General features: G+C 37.6%; 1 protein-coding gene across 1 annotated transcript in view; it reads left to right on the top strand.

Annotated features, from left to right (window-relative positions):
- Nucleotides 1-14824, top strand: part of LOC126191233 (ceramide transfer protein) — a 179385-nt gene that overhangs the window by 137646 nt on the left and 26915 nt on the right. The gene's annotated exons all lie outside the window — the stretch shown is intronic.

Genomic DNA, 14824 nt, shown 5'->3' with positions numbered 1-14824 from the left:
TCTTTTGACAGGTTTCCAGTCAGTAGTTTCATTGTGTGTGTACTCTTGTATCTTTGTGCAGCCTGATTCTTCGGCCTTCTTATCTGGAGATAAGTTGTTTGTTATTTGACCACGGGGAATATGAAGGACTTATGTGATAGAAGTAGATAAATATGGAAAGAGAGAAAAAATAAGCAGGTACTCAAGAGAAGAAAGAATGGAAAAAATTGAAATGGTTGCATTGGGGTCATTCCATGTCAATTCGACCAGTTTGAGAAAATGTTCCAGGTTATAGTCTCAGATTTGGCTGAAATTTAGCACACCAGTGCTACCAGGTGTGGAACACTCATGTACAAAATTTTAGGTTCCCCTGCCAATTAGTTCCAGAATTATGACTTGTGAAAAAAGGGGGCGTGACCCGGAAATTGCAACTCGCATCTGGCAATCTATCTTCAGACCCAACGTCTTCATAACTTTGGAACTATTCCCGACAGTCCAGTGAAATTTTTACAACCCAGTAACATCCACTTAGAGAACACACGCTATGAATCAAAACACCAACAACATATTTCTGAGGGAAAATAAAAAAATTCCAAAATTAATTTAAAAAATGTAATACATTAAAAGGTACATATTGTAGGTGCCCTCTATGCCAAATATAATTCACTCAAAAGGGTATAATTTTTTTTGTGGTAAGCTTAATGTGGCCTAAACACACACAGAATTCATCTTGCCCATATCAGTCACACAAACAATACAAAAATTTGAAAAATTACCTGAAAAACATGGATTTTCTAAGTGTGGTAGCACAAAAGGGACAAGTGATATCCTAGCCAAATTTCAAACACTGCATAAGTTGACCATAATATAATATGTGGTAAAATTTCAACTTGTTATTGCAAGACATTTGTGTACAACAAAAGTTGACAGAGATGTATTTGGTTACATTTCTTTTAACAGGATTTAGCAAGTAATAGTGACGATGCAGACAGCTTGTTTCAGATAAAGGCGCAATTGTTGGGAACCATTAGGCAACAGAAAGTTAAGCAATGGTAGTTTTCAGAGACAGAATGAGTCGTTGTTAGTCAGGAACAACAAAGGAAACAGGCAACAATTACAGGTTACTCATGTTTTTAGGATTCTAGTTCAGATTGGTCAGTACTGTTGTGGAAAGTCCGTATGGAGGCAGAAGAGTGTATTAGTGGTACTTTTGTTCAAACAAGTTGCAGTATTGGTAGAGCACAAACATCTGAATGTCATAAAACAACATATGGAACAAAATGTGGCATTCACTTTGTACAGTATGATCTGGATGAATCGGACTAAGATTTGTTGCTATGGAGGTCTGGGATACAGCCTGTGGGCACAAGAAGTACAGTTCCAGGAAACTTAAGTGTTTGTTATCATCACATGAAAGTGTTTCTGGGTAAGTATTCTTTCCTACTAAGAAGTTGTTTTGATCCATTTCGGATTCTTAAGAAGACAGTGAAGTGTAGCCTCAGAGAAATTGATATAAAATCAGTATTGAAAGTGAATCAGTGCATAGGACTTAACATGAAACCAGGACAAAAGTTACGTTACAGGTGTGTTACACTGCTAAAAAATTAAGAATATTCTAATAATTTACCTGACAGTGACGAAGAGTATCAGCCACCTACAACCACAGCGGATGAGCAATTAAATACTTCAGTGACTGCTCTTGGTTTGTCTCCCATGAAGACACACAAAGTTGGGAAAAGAGACAGGCCCAGCTATGGTAGAAGAAAACTACAAGAAGCTCAAATGGCATTAAAACACAAAATAGCTGACACACTAATGGTGGAAGAGGAAGAACAATCTGCTCCAAAGGAACAGAAATCATGCCAGAAATGCTCTGATTTGGACAAAATTGTGCATGATTTGAAAGAAAAATGTGCCGTATCCACATGCCAGAAAACAGTAGCTATTGTTACCCTTGCACCTTCCAGCTGGGCTATTGACTACATTGCAAAGGAATTCAATGTATCTGCATATGTGGTAAAGCAGGCTAGGAAAATAAAAGCAACCCAAGGAGTGCTTCCACAACTTCAGCAGGCTCAGGGTAAGCAATTGAATTCAGAAATAAAGGTGCTAGTGTCGGAGTTTTATGAAAATAATGACTACAGCCGAATAATGCCTGGAAAAAAAGACTGTTGCTCTGAAACATATCAGAACTATATTTAGAATTCAAGGAAAAGTATCCCAATACCAAAGTAGGATTATCATCTTTTTTCAGTCTTCAGCCAAAATGGGTTGTACCTGTAAGTGCAAGGAGCACACACAATATTTGTGTATGTGAGACCCATCAAAATGCTAAGCTGATGTTTGCTGCTATAAAGGATTCTGGTCTGGATTACAAAGGTGCAATGAAGCTGCAAATGGGCACACATGGATCGCACAAGGCTTGAAACAAAGCAAAGTACAGTGGAAGATTTTGTTGAAATGTGTTGTCAAAAAACGGACAAACTGACCACACACAGCTTCACAGCAACAGCACAATCGGTTTATCTCCAGTTTTGTAAGGATAATTTGAAACAAGATGAAATTATAGTAATACTAGACTTTTCTGAAAATTATGCATTTATAGTCCAAGATGCCATCCAAGGATATCATTGGGACAACAGTCAAGCAAATCTCCAGCCATTTGCGATTTACTATAGAGGTGAATCAGGTGATGTCTGTCATGAACCTGTGCATTTTTAGTGACTGTTTAATTCGTGATGCCATTGCAGTTCATGCCCACATTCGCACTGTCATGACGTGTGAAAAACAAACTGCCTCACATACATTTTGCGAAATACTTCAGTGATGGGGCAGCTGGTCAGTACAAAAACTGTAAAAATCTCACAAATTTATGCATGCATTACCATGATTTTCAGATTCATGCAGAATGGAATTTTTTCAGAACAAGCCATGGTAAAAATGTATGTGATGGTGTTGGTGCTACCATTAAGCGCATGGCATCACGAGCTAGTCTGCAGCACCCTACAGAAGGTCACATTCTAACACCTCTTCAGTTATGTACCTGGGTACAGAAAAATATCTCTGGCATACAATCATTCTATGTTTTGAAAGATGAGGTTAAATCAGTTAAAGAGTAGCTAAAAAGCAGACTAGAACACGTTAAAACTGTTGCAGGCACAAGGAGCCATCATCACTTCTCTCCAGCGGACTCCGACAATGTGCAGATCAGCAGACTGTCTGGTTATAACTATAGGTTCATGCACAACATGTGTCTTCACAGTGTGTCTGACTCAGGATTCATACAACCAGGTTGCTATGTTATTGCTGTTTATGACGACAAATGGTACTTAGGATGTGTTGCAGAGTGCTGTGAAGCAGAAGGTGATGTATTTGTGAACTTCATGGCACCAGCAGGACCAGCAAAATCATTTCATTGGCCACGTTTGGCATATTCTTATGACAATTCCAGTTCCTACCACAGCGTCAGGAAGACAGTACAATTTGCCACTCAATGTACAGAGGACAATAGCTAAAGTGTGGGAGAACTTCTGTTCGAAGCACAATCAACTGGTTTTTAGCAGGTAAGGTACAGTAAACATTAATGATAGGTTGTGTTAATCTGTCTATATGCTGTTGCTTAGTGATTAAACAGTGGTGGGAGAGGATAAGAAGAGGCAGAACAGTTTACGATATGTTTTTACAAAATTGTGTTGTGGAACAATGGCCACACCACCAAATACACCTGTCAGCTTCGATTGTACACAAATGTCTTGCAATAACATGCTGAAATTTTGAGGTATATATCATTATGGTCTACTTATGCAATGTGTGAAATTTGGCTTTGATACCACTTGTCCCTTTTGTGCTACCACACTTAGAAAATCCATGTTTTTCAGGTAATTTTTCAAATTTTTGTATTTTCGTGTGCATGTAACTCTGTTTTTGTGACTGATGTGGGCATGATGTGTTTCGGCCACATTAAGCTTACCACAACCAAAAAAAAAAAAAAATTTACCCTTTTTGAGTGCATTATATTTGGCATAGAGGGCATCTACAATATGTACCTTTTAACGTATTACATTTTTTAAATCACATTTTGGAATTTTTTATTTTCCCTCAGAAATATGTTGTTGGTGTTTTGATTCATAGTGTGTGTTCTCTAAGTGGATGTTAGTGGGTTGTAAAAATTTCACTGGACTGTAGGGAATAGTTCCAAAGTTATGAAGACCTGAAGTTGGGTCTGAAGATAGATTGCCAGATGCGAGTTGCAATATCCGGTTCACGCCACCTTCTTTCACAAGTCATAATTCTGGAACTAATTGGCAGGGCAAACTAATACTTTGTTCACGAGTGTTCCACACATGGTAGAATTAGTGTACTCAATTTCAGTCAAATCTGAGAGTATGAGCTGGAGCCCCTGGTTGAACTGACATGATATTTCAGTAGTATGCCTAGCAGAGCACTGGCTCTGCACTGATGTAGTTAAATTAATCTCACTACCAAACTTCAAATTGTGTGAACACTACTCCAGATAAAATGATGGTCATGGTGGGGTTGCCATCTTCATCAAACAACACATTGGATATAGCCACTTCCTACCCTAAAGGAAATAGGAACAGACAAGATCTTCGAATGTGCAGCCATAAAGCTTACAGATCTAATTCTAATTGTAGCTACAATTTACCATCCCCCCTCCAGTAGTAGTATTAATGATATTCTGTTACAAATGGACTTGTTTCTATCCAAAATAAGTCAGTGGAAACAGAGTGTCATTATATGTGGTGACTTTAATATAGACTTTCTCACCCACAACAGAAACAGGGAGACATTGATTAACATTGCAAAAACTTATAATCTGCATGGCCTTGTAAACAAGCCCACTAGAATAACACCGACATCCAAGACAGCTCTAGATCAAATTTTTGCAAATAGAAATAAACTTAACCCAACTTTAGAAGTATACAATGCGGGATTCAGCGACCACCAAGCTGTCATTCTGTAGGTCGATGTTAGCAGATACCTCAAACCCAGTCCCACCTAAAACTTTACGAAGGTTTTTCACCCAAGATAACTTGAACAAGCTAAATGCCCTCCTTAGTAAAGAAAAGTGGACAGAGATGTACACAGCCTATGATGTCAACATGAAATTCAACATATTTCTTAACAAAATGATCCACCACTTTGAAGAGGCCTTTCCACAAAAACCAGTAAGAATAAATAATAATAATAATAATAAGAGAAACAAAAGATGGATTACACCAGCTATAAAAATCTCTTGCAAACATAAAAGAATACTCCACATGTTATGTAAACAAAGTAGTGACTCCCCCCACCTAACAGAATACTATAAAAACTACACATGCATCCTAAGAAGAGTGATAAGACAAGCAAAAAGGATGAAAAATAATGAGTACATTGACAAATCCAGCAATAAAGTAAAAGCAATGTGGAATATCATAAAAAGGGAAAGAGGGGAAATGAAAGCTTCACACATGAATATAGAAATCAAACTCGGCAATGAATCTATATCTAATCCCGAACTTGTGGTGAACTCTTTCAACAATTTCTTTATGAGGATAGCTGAAAAATTGGTCAAAAATAATCCTAACACAAATTACCAACCAGCAAACCAGAAATATCACACATGTGCAAAGTCAATTTTCATTACCAAAGTCACTGAAAATTGTCTTGCAAAAGAAGCCCTCAGAGAGTTAAAAAATTCATATTCAGCTGGAATTGATGGTATCCCAGCAGCTGTAATCAAAAATTGTGAACACACAATTGCTGAACCATTAACTCACCTCTGTGACTGTTCTTTCCAGGCAGGTATTTTCCCTGAAGCTCTGAAACTTTCTAAAGTAATTCCTGTCTTCAAAAAAGGTGATAATAAAGATATGAATAACTACAGGCCTATGTCAATCTCATCATGCTTTCCTAAAGTTTTTGAAAAAATAATGTACAAAAAACTGATGGACTTCATTGGAAAAAAAGACTTACAAAGTTTAGCTCAACATGGGTTCAGAAGCAACAAATCTACTGAAACTGCAGTATATGATTGCATAAATATGCTATTAGATCTGTTAGGTAGAAAACAATCCATAACAGGCATATTTCTGGATCTGTAAAAGGCTTTTGACACTGTTGACCACAAAATATTGCTGGAAAAAATAGAACACTATGGTATCAGAGGAACTGCAAACAATTGGATTGCTACATTCCTAATCAATCGGAAGCAGAGAGTCAACATGAAATACACTAATAGATAAACTAACTCAATAACCAAAATACTATCAAGTAATGAAACTGTAAAGCAAGGTGTTCCACAGGGCTCAGTATTGGGACCCCTACTTTTCCTCCTGTATATTAATGACTTGAGCCTGAATGTTGATGCACACAAAACAATAATATTTGCTGATGACACAACTGTACTCCTCAAAGGGGAGAATACAGAGGCTGTGCAAAAAGCTGTGAACTTGCCCACTGAACAACTCGGCAACTGGGCTAAAATCAACAGATTAGCTATCAACACTAAAAAGACAGCTTCCATGAACTTTCACACAACACAAAATGCAAATTCCTCTCAGCCATTTGTCACTGTAAATAACCAGCCAATAGATACTGACACTGTTTTCAAATTCCTGGGTCTGTGGTTTCAAGATAACCTGAAATGGAATACACCTACAGGAAAGGTAAATGCCAGAATTAGTACTGGCTGTTATGCATTGAGTGTACTAAAATCATGTGCTAGCCTGAAAACATTAACCAGCGCGTACTACGCGTACATACAAGCCCACCTAAAATATGGTGTGATATTCTGGGGAAATTCTCCAACTGCTCTGAGCACATTCAGAATCCAGAAGAGAGCAATGAGGATTATTACTGGGAGCAAACCCAGAGACTCCTGCAAACCCATCTTCAGAAAGTTGGAAATCCTTACACTGCCTTGCCTATACTTTCTCGAGACTAAAATTTTTCAGAAACCACATAGTGCCAACTGACACCAGAGTCTTAAAAAATAATGAAATACATGAACACAACACCTGGAAAAACGCAAATCTGCATGTTTTGCATACAAACACTCAACTGTGTAAAAAGGGACCTTTCTACATGGGCCTCCAACTATTCAACAATCTTCCCACTAGTATTAAGTCTATCGAAGACAACATAAAATTTAGCAAAGCCGTGAAGTCATATTTGTTGAGTCACTGTTTTTACTCTGTAAATAAATACTTAGAACAGTAATCTTGCTATTTGTGTTAATTTGAAAACATTGAGCAATATAATACATTAGGATACTATAGGCCTATGTTAATATACAGGGTTATTACAAATGATTGAAGCGATTTCACAGCTCTACAATAATTTTATTATTTGAGATATTTTCACAATGCTTTGCACACACATACAAAAACTCAAAAAGTTTTTTTAGGCATTCACAAATGTTCGATATGTGCCCCTTTAGTGATTCGGCAGACATCAAGCCGATAATCAAGTTCCTCCCACACTTGGCGCAGCATGTCCCCATCAGTGAGTTCGAAACGGTAAGGCTTCTGCTTTAGCCTTTTCCGTAAGATTTTCCAAACCGTCGGCTGTGGTACGTTTAGCTCCCTGCTTGCTTTATTCGTCGACTTCCGCGGGCTACGCATGAAACTTGCCTGCACGCGTTCAACCGTTTCTTCGCTCACTGCAGGCCGACCCGTTGATTTCCCCTTACAGAGGCATCCAGAAGCTTTAAACTGCGCATACCATCGCCGAATGGAGTTAGCAGTTGGTGGATCTTTGTTGAACTTCGTCCTGAAGTGTCGTTGCACTGTTATGACTGACTGATGTGAGTGCATTTCAAGCACGACATACGCTTTCTCGGCTCCTGTCGCTATTTTGTCTCACTGCGCTCTCGAGCGCTCTGGCGGCAGAAACCTGAAGTGCGGCTTCAGCCGAACCAAACTTTATGAGTTTTTCTACGTATCTGTAGTGTATCGTGACCATATGTCAATGAATGGAGCTACAGTGAATTTATGAAATCGCTTCAATCATTTGTAATAGCCCTGTATGTGAACAATGTTAACTGATATTTTCTGACATCTGCAACACAATGTGTACCATCAGATCACATGGAATAAATAAATAAATATAGAATGACCCATAGATCAAAGAAGAGAAAGAAGATAGCCCCAAAGACAGGAAACCCTTCCCATCCCCCTTCCCCAGGATCCCTACCTCGCCGGTACTTGAGTGAGAAGCCGGAGGAGGTATGATGTTAGCTTGTCTCCTACAGAATGGACAGCCTCACCTTCACCCTTGAGGTCCCTGAAGAAAATCTTAGCAACCCCTATGGAATGGCAGATGGTGAAGAACCAGTCACACTTGTTTGCGAGGGTTGTCTGAAAGGTGTGGTGTGTTCTGTGTTGGCCATGTTTTATATGTTGGTGTAAATCATGTTTTAATCTACAATACCCACCCCTTCTAAAAAATTATACAAACTCTCCCATTTACATCACATTTCTTAAAAGGTATAAAATATTCTATACCAAATAGAAAACTATACACCACTCCCATGTACATTACATTTCTTAAAAGGTATAAAATATTCTATACCAAATAGAAAACTATACACCACTATAAAATAGTTGTCTAGTTAGTCTCTTTATATTATCTTTTATACACACATAAAAACCTCTATTCAGTTTATGTCGTCTTGGCATCACCCTGTTTAAATAGTACTATCATATTATACTTTCCACTAATATAACATTCTATTCGTTTCATTTCTCTAGAGATCAGTGTTCATTCGTGACTCTCTTAAGTTTTCTACTTCACCGTCATATCTGGTTTCCTACGTACTGTAATTATAGGATAGTTTAAGATTTAGGAATAGATTATAGAATAGTTTAAGATTTGAAGAGAATTCGTTGCAGGAAAACTATCTCGGAAGAAACACCAAAAACAACTCGGGATCAGAACGACTCAGAATGTTAACGTCCCTGGGGGAACTTTATGTCCTTAACATTGTATTTTCCTTTTTCTAATCCAGTTAAAGGCTCTACTAAAAATAATACTTTGGGATGGATTACCGTTTGTACTTGGTAAGGTCCTTCGTTAATATTTCTGAAAAAAAAAAAAAAAAAATGTGTTTTTCCTTCTTCAGGGCAGAGCTCTGAAGATGTTGTTTTACCAGAACTAGGTCATCGACCTTGTATTGAGGTTCAACTGCTTTCTTGTTATGTTTACTTACTCTTTGTACTGCCTTTTCAACTAAATTTTTAGAAACCCTTTCTTGTTTAAGTTCATAATTTTCAATAGGCGGTTCTGGCCAAATAAAACATTTAATAAGAGGTTCTCCTACAAAGGGTTTGCCTATTACTTCTAAAGGTGTTAATCCCGTTGAAAAATGTGGTAGTTAATTTAAAATAAGTTCAAAGTCTTTGATCTCCGTTGCCCATAAAGTATGTTTTTCATGGCAGTAGGTGCGTCATAATTTCCCAATCTCTTTCATTATCTATTCACATGGATTCGAGGATGGGTTATAGGTGGATATCAATACTTGACGAATCATACGATCATGATGTATGTTCTCAGTTACTCTTTGTGCCACCTCTTGTACCCTAGTGTGTGGATACTCTCCTGTCAGAAAATTAATTGCAAAAATTACGTTGGGTCCTTCTGTCCGTTTCAACTCTTCCATACCTATAGGTAACCTAGACAAAGCGTCTGGTCCAGTATTCTCAGAACCTTTTACATACTGTACTCTAATGTCATATTCTTGTAGAAACAAATTCCATTGCATTAATCTACTATGTAATAAACGATTATTCATCAAAAATGATAGAGCTTGATGATCTGTGTAGATATGGATTTCTGACCCCCATACTAGTGTTTGGAATTTTTGGATACTCCATACTATTGCTAACAGTTCTTTTTCAGTAGCTCTGTAGTTTAATTCATGTTTATTAAGACTTATTGCTAGCAAAAGCTATAGATCTGTTGTGATTTACGCTATCTACACCCCACTCTCATTGGAATAGTTCTGCCACGATCCCATAATCAGATGCTTCGGTTGCAATTTTAAATGGTTCGCCCATACTTGGATGATGCAACATGGGCGCTTGTACAAGTGCTCTTTTTATGTTTTCAAACACATTATTTGTCTCTTGATCCCAAAATCACGGTATTCCCTTTCTTAACAAACGTAAAATTTTTGTGTCATTTAGTTCTTGTCCCCAAACATACTGTCTATAGTACCTGGCCATTCTGATAAATCCCTTCAACTGTCTCAAGTTGCGGGTGGACATTCTTTAATAGCTTTTATATGCTCAGGATCCGGTCTAATCCCCTGTATTTATTTATTTATTTATTGTTCCGTGGGACCAAATTAAGGACAAGTCTCCATGGTCATGGAACGAGTCAATACATGGAATTATAACACGATAGTAGAAACAGATAAAATTAAATATACAAAACATATTCAGGCGATAAGTCTTAAGTTTAAATAAAAAAAATGAACAATGTAACACTGGAATTTGCTTAATTTTTTAGCTCTTCCAGGAGCTCCTCGACAGAATAGAAGGAGTGAGCCCTGAGGAAACTCTTCAGTTTAGACTTAAAAGCATTTGGGCTACTGCTAAGATTTTTGAGTTCTTGTGGTAGCTTATTGAAAATGGATGCAGCAGAATACTGCACTCCTTTCTGCACAAGAGTCAAGGAAGTGCATTCCACATGCAGATTTGATTTATGCCTAGTATTAACTGAGTGAAAGCTGCTAACTCTTGGGAATAGGCTAATATTGCTAACAACAAACGACATTAAGGAAAATATATACTGTGAGGGCAATGTCAGAATTCCCAGACTTTTGAATAGGCGTCAACAAGAGGTTCTCGAACTTACACCACATATAGCTCGAACAGCCCGTTTTTGAGCCAAAAATACCCTTTTTGAGTCAGAAGAATTACCCCAAAAAATAATACCATACGACATAAGCGTATGGAAATATGCGAAGTAGACTACTTTTCGTGTTGAATTGTCACTTATTTCAGATATTGTTCTAATGGTAAATAAAGCAGCATTTAGTTTCAGAACAAAATCCTGAATATGGGCTTTCCACAACAGCTTACTATCTATCCGAACGCCTTGGAATTTGAACTGTTCCGTCTCGCTTATAATATGCCCATTCTGTCTGATCAAAATATCGCTTCTTGTTGAATTGTGAGTTAAAAACTGAGTCTTACTGTGATTTAGCCTCAAATTATTTTCCACAAGCCACAAACTTATTTCATGAACTACATTATTTGATACTGTTTCAATATTAAATACAAGATCCTTCACTACCAAGCTGGTGTCATCAGCAAACAGGAATATCTTTGAATCACCTGTAGTACTAGAAGGCATATCATTTATATAAATAAGAAACAGCAGTGGCCGCAGCACCGACCCTTGGGGAACGCCCCACTTAACAGTGCCCTATTGGGACTGAACATCACTACCACTCTCAGTATTGCAGAGAATTACCTTTTGCTTTCTGTTCTTAAAGTAAGAGGCGAACCAATTGTAAGCTACTCCCCTTACTCCATAATGGTCCAACTTCTACAGTAATATTTTGTTGTCAACACAGTCAAAAGCCTTTGTTAAATCAAAGAAAATACCTAGCATTCGCAACCTTTTATTAATCCGTCCAAAACCGCACAGAGCAAAGAGAATAAAGCATTTTCAGTTGTTAAACCATTTCTAAAACCAAACTATACATTTGACAGCAAATTATGTGAATTTAAATGCTCCAGTAACCTTGTATATACAACCTTCTCGATAACTTTAGCAAACACCGATGGCATAGAAAAAGGTCTAGCAAACACCGATGGCATAGAAAAAGGTCTAAAATTGTCAACATTATCCCTGTCTCCCTTTTTATAAAGTGGCTTCACTACTGAGTACTTTAATCGGTCAGGAAACCAACCACTCCTGAAGGAAAAGTTACAGATATGGCTAAGTACTGGGCTAACATACATAGAACAATACTTCAGTATTCTGCTAGGTACCCCGTCACATCCATGAGAGTTCTTGGTCTTTAGTGATTTAATTATTAACTCAATCTCCCTCTTGTCAGTATCATGGAGGAGCATTCCAGGTAACAGTCTCAGAACACTTTTTTCAAGAGCGCTATGTGATTCCCTGTTGGGACTAGGTTTCTATTTAGTTCACCTGCTATATTCAGAAAGTGATTATTAAATACTGTACATATACACACTTATCAGTAACACGGACATTCCCACTACGCACTGATTCTATATCCTCAACCTGTCTCTGCAGACCAGCTACTTCCTTTACGACTGACCATATGGTTTTAATTTTATCCTGAGACTTAGCTATTCTATCTGCATACCACATACTTGTTGCCTTCCTAATAACATTTTTAAGCACCTTACAATACTGTTTGTAATGGGCTGCTGCGTTTAGATTTTGCCTGTTTCTAATGTTTTGATATAATTACCACTTTGTTCTACAAGATATTCTTATCCCTCTAGTCAGCCAGCCAGGCTGCCTGTTTGTGCTAGTACCCTGTTTTGAACGTTCTAACGGAAAGCAACTTTCAAAGAGCACGAGAAAAGTCTTGAGAAAAGCATTATATTTATCATCTACTGTATCAGCGCTATAAACATCTTGCCACTCTTGTTTCTTGATAAGGTTTACAAAGGTCTCTATAGCAACTGGATCAGCTTTCCTTGAGTTTTTTCGGGATCTTACTCAGTGTTAGGCAATGTTCTTCCCAGATAGCTGAGATTATGAGAATATAATCTGCATATATTATTTAAATCCTTCACTAAATCTCTTCCTAATGCTTCGTCCAGAGCACATACAAATACTGATACTGAGGCATGAAGTCCAAAAGGTAAAACACTGAAGTAATAAGATTTACCATCAAACAGGAATGCTGTATACTTTTTTGACACCAGATGTAACCTAATTTGCCAATATCCAGTAGTCAGGTCCATTGTGCTAAAAAACTTTCTTCCTCAAATTTGGATAACAGTTCATCGATGTTAATTGGTCTGTCTCGTTCTGTTTCTATATGCTCATTCAATGTACGCATGTGTAGCACTAGTTGCACTTCTCCTGTAACCTTTTTTACCACTACTAAAGGGTTATTTATGACACTAGAACTACGTTCTATTATATTGTTGTCAATAATTTTGTCAATTTCCTCCTTAACTACTTGTTTCAAACTTACTGGTATTGGATATGGCTTACAGAAAAATGGGGCGTCATCTTTGATTTAAACTTGCATATGTAATCACTGATATTACTGGGACGATTGGAAAATACTTCTTCATATTCGATTAGAATTCTATTTAAACTAGTTTTTGTGCATTGGTTAATATTGCGGATTCTTTTACTTTGTTTTGTATGTCATTCCTATATGCTAATTGGTCTACATTATTGATCTCCGGTGACAGTTGTGCTGTAGCTGTTAATCGCAGACATTAACTCTCAGTTGTTTGTTTACCAATGTAGCTGTCTGCCACAAACATTACCCAATATCTACTGCCCCTTTCCCAAAACATAGAAGATTTTTCCGCCAGTCTAACCCAAATAAAAATCTCTACTGATATTTTCTACTATTAAAAATGTCTGACGAAACATGTTATTTCCAATGTGGCAATTCACCTGGGTTTTGTGTTTCACAACTTTGCTCTTCATTCTTGTTATACCAACTACGTAAACTCCAGTTACTGGTAACAGAGGTAGGTGATGTTTAGTTTTTAATAAGTTAAAGAACACACTAGAAATGAGTGACACCACACTCCCTGAATCTATAAATATGTTAACTTCAGAAGTCTCCCACATTTCCTACTATTATTAGTTGTGGATTATTGGTAGTCAAGTTTGGTTCTTCCAGTAACAACCATTCTTTTGTTGGTATTTTGTGTGTGAAATTAACATACGTATAAACTAGGACTCCTAATGTATCTCTTCGACTTGGGCCCCGGCGCTGGATCCAGATCGCACTATGTTTTTCTCATTACTAGTAATGACTGGTTGGTTACCAAATCGGGATACTACGTTACCACTTTGTGCTATATTATTATTATTATTATTGTTGTTGTTGTTGTTGTTGTTGTTGTTGTCTTCAGTCTGAGACTTGTTTGATGCAGCTCTCCATGCTACCCTATCCTGTGCAAGTTTCTTCATCTCCCAGTACCTACTGCAACCTACATCCTTCTGGATCTGCTTAGTGTATTCATCTCTTGGTCTCCCTCTACGATTTTTACCCTCCACGCAGCTCTCCAATGCTAAATTTGTGATCCCTTGCTGCCTCAGAACATGTCCTACAAAACCGATCCCTTCTTCTAGTCAAGTTGTGCCACAAACTCCTCTTCTCCCCAATTCTATTCAATACCTCCTCATTAGTTATGTGATCTACCCATCTAATCTTCAGCATTCTTCTGTAGCACCACATCTCGAAAGCTTCTATTCTCTTCTTGTCCAAACTATTTATCGTCCATGTTTCACTTCCATACATGGCTACACTCCATACAAATACTTTCAGAAACGACTTCCTGGCACTTAAATCTATACTCGATGTTAACAAATTTTTCTTCTTCAGAAACGCTTTCCTTGCATCGCCAGTCTACATTTTATATCCTCTCTCCTTCGACCATCATCAGTTATTTTGCTCCCCAAATAGCAAAATTCCTTTACTACTTTAAGTGTCTCATTTCCTAATCTAATTCCCTCAGCATCACCCGACTTAATTCGACTACATTCCATTATCCTCGTTTTGCTTTTGTTGATGTTCATCTTATATCCTCCTTTCAAGACACTGTCCATTCCATTCAGCTGCTCTTCCAAGTCCTTTGCTGTCTCTGACAGAATT

Source organism: Schistocerca cancellata, chromosome 6, assembly GCF_023864275.1.
Source record: "Schistocerca cancellata isolate TAMUIC-IGC-003103 chromosome 6, iqSchCanc2.1, whole genome shotgun sequence".
In the NCBI taxonomy this organism is placed as follows: domain Eukaryota; kingdom Metazoa; phylum Arthropoda; class Insecta; order Orthoptera; family Acrididae; genus Schistocerca; species Schistocerca cancellata.
Note: the sequence above shows the minus strand (reverse complement) of the source record. Positions and strands in the feature narration are given on the sequence as shown.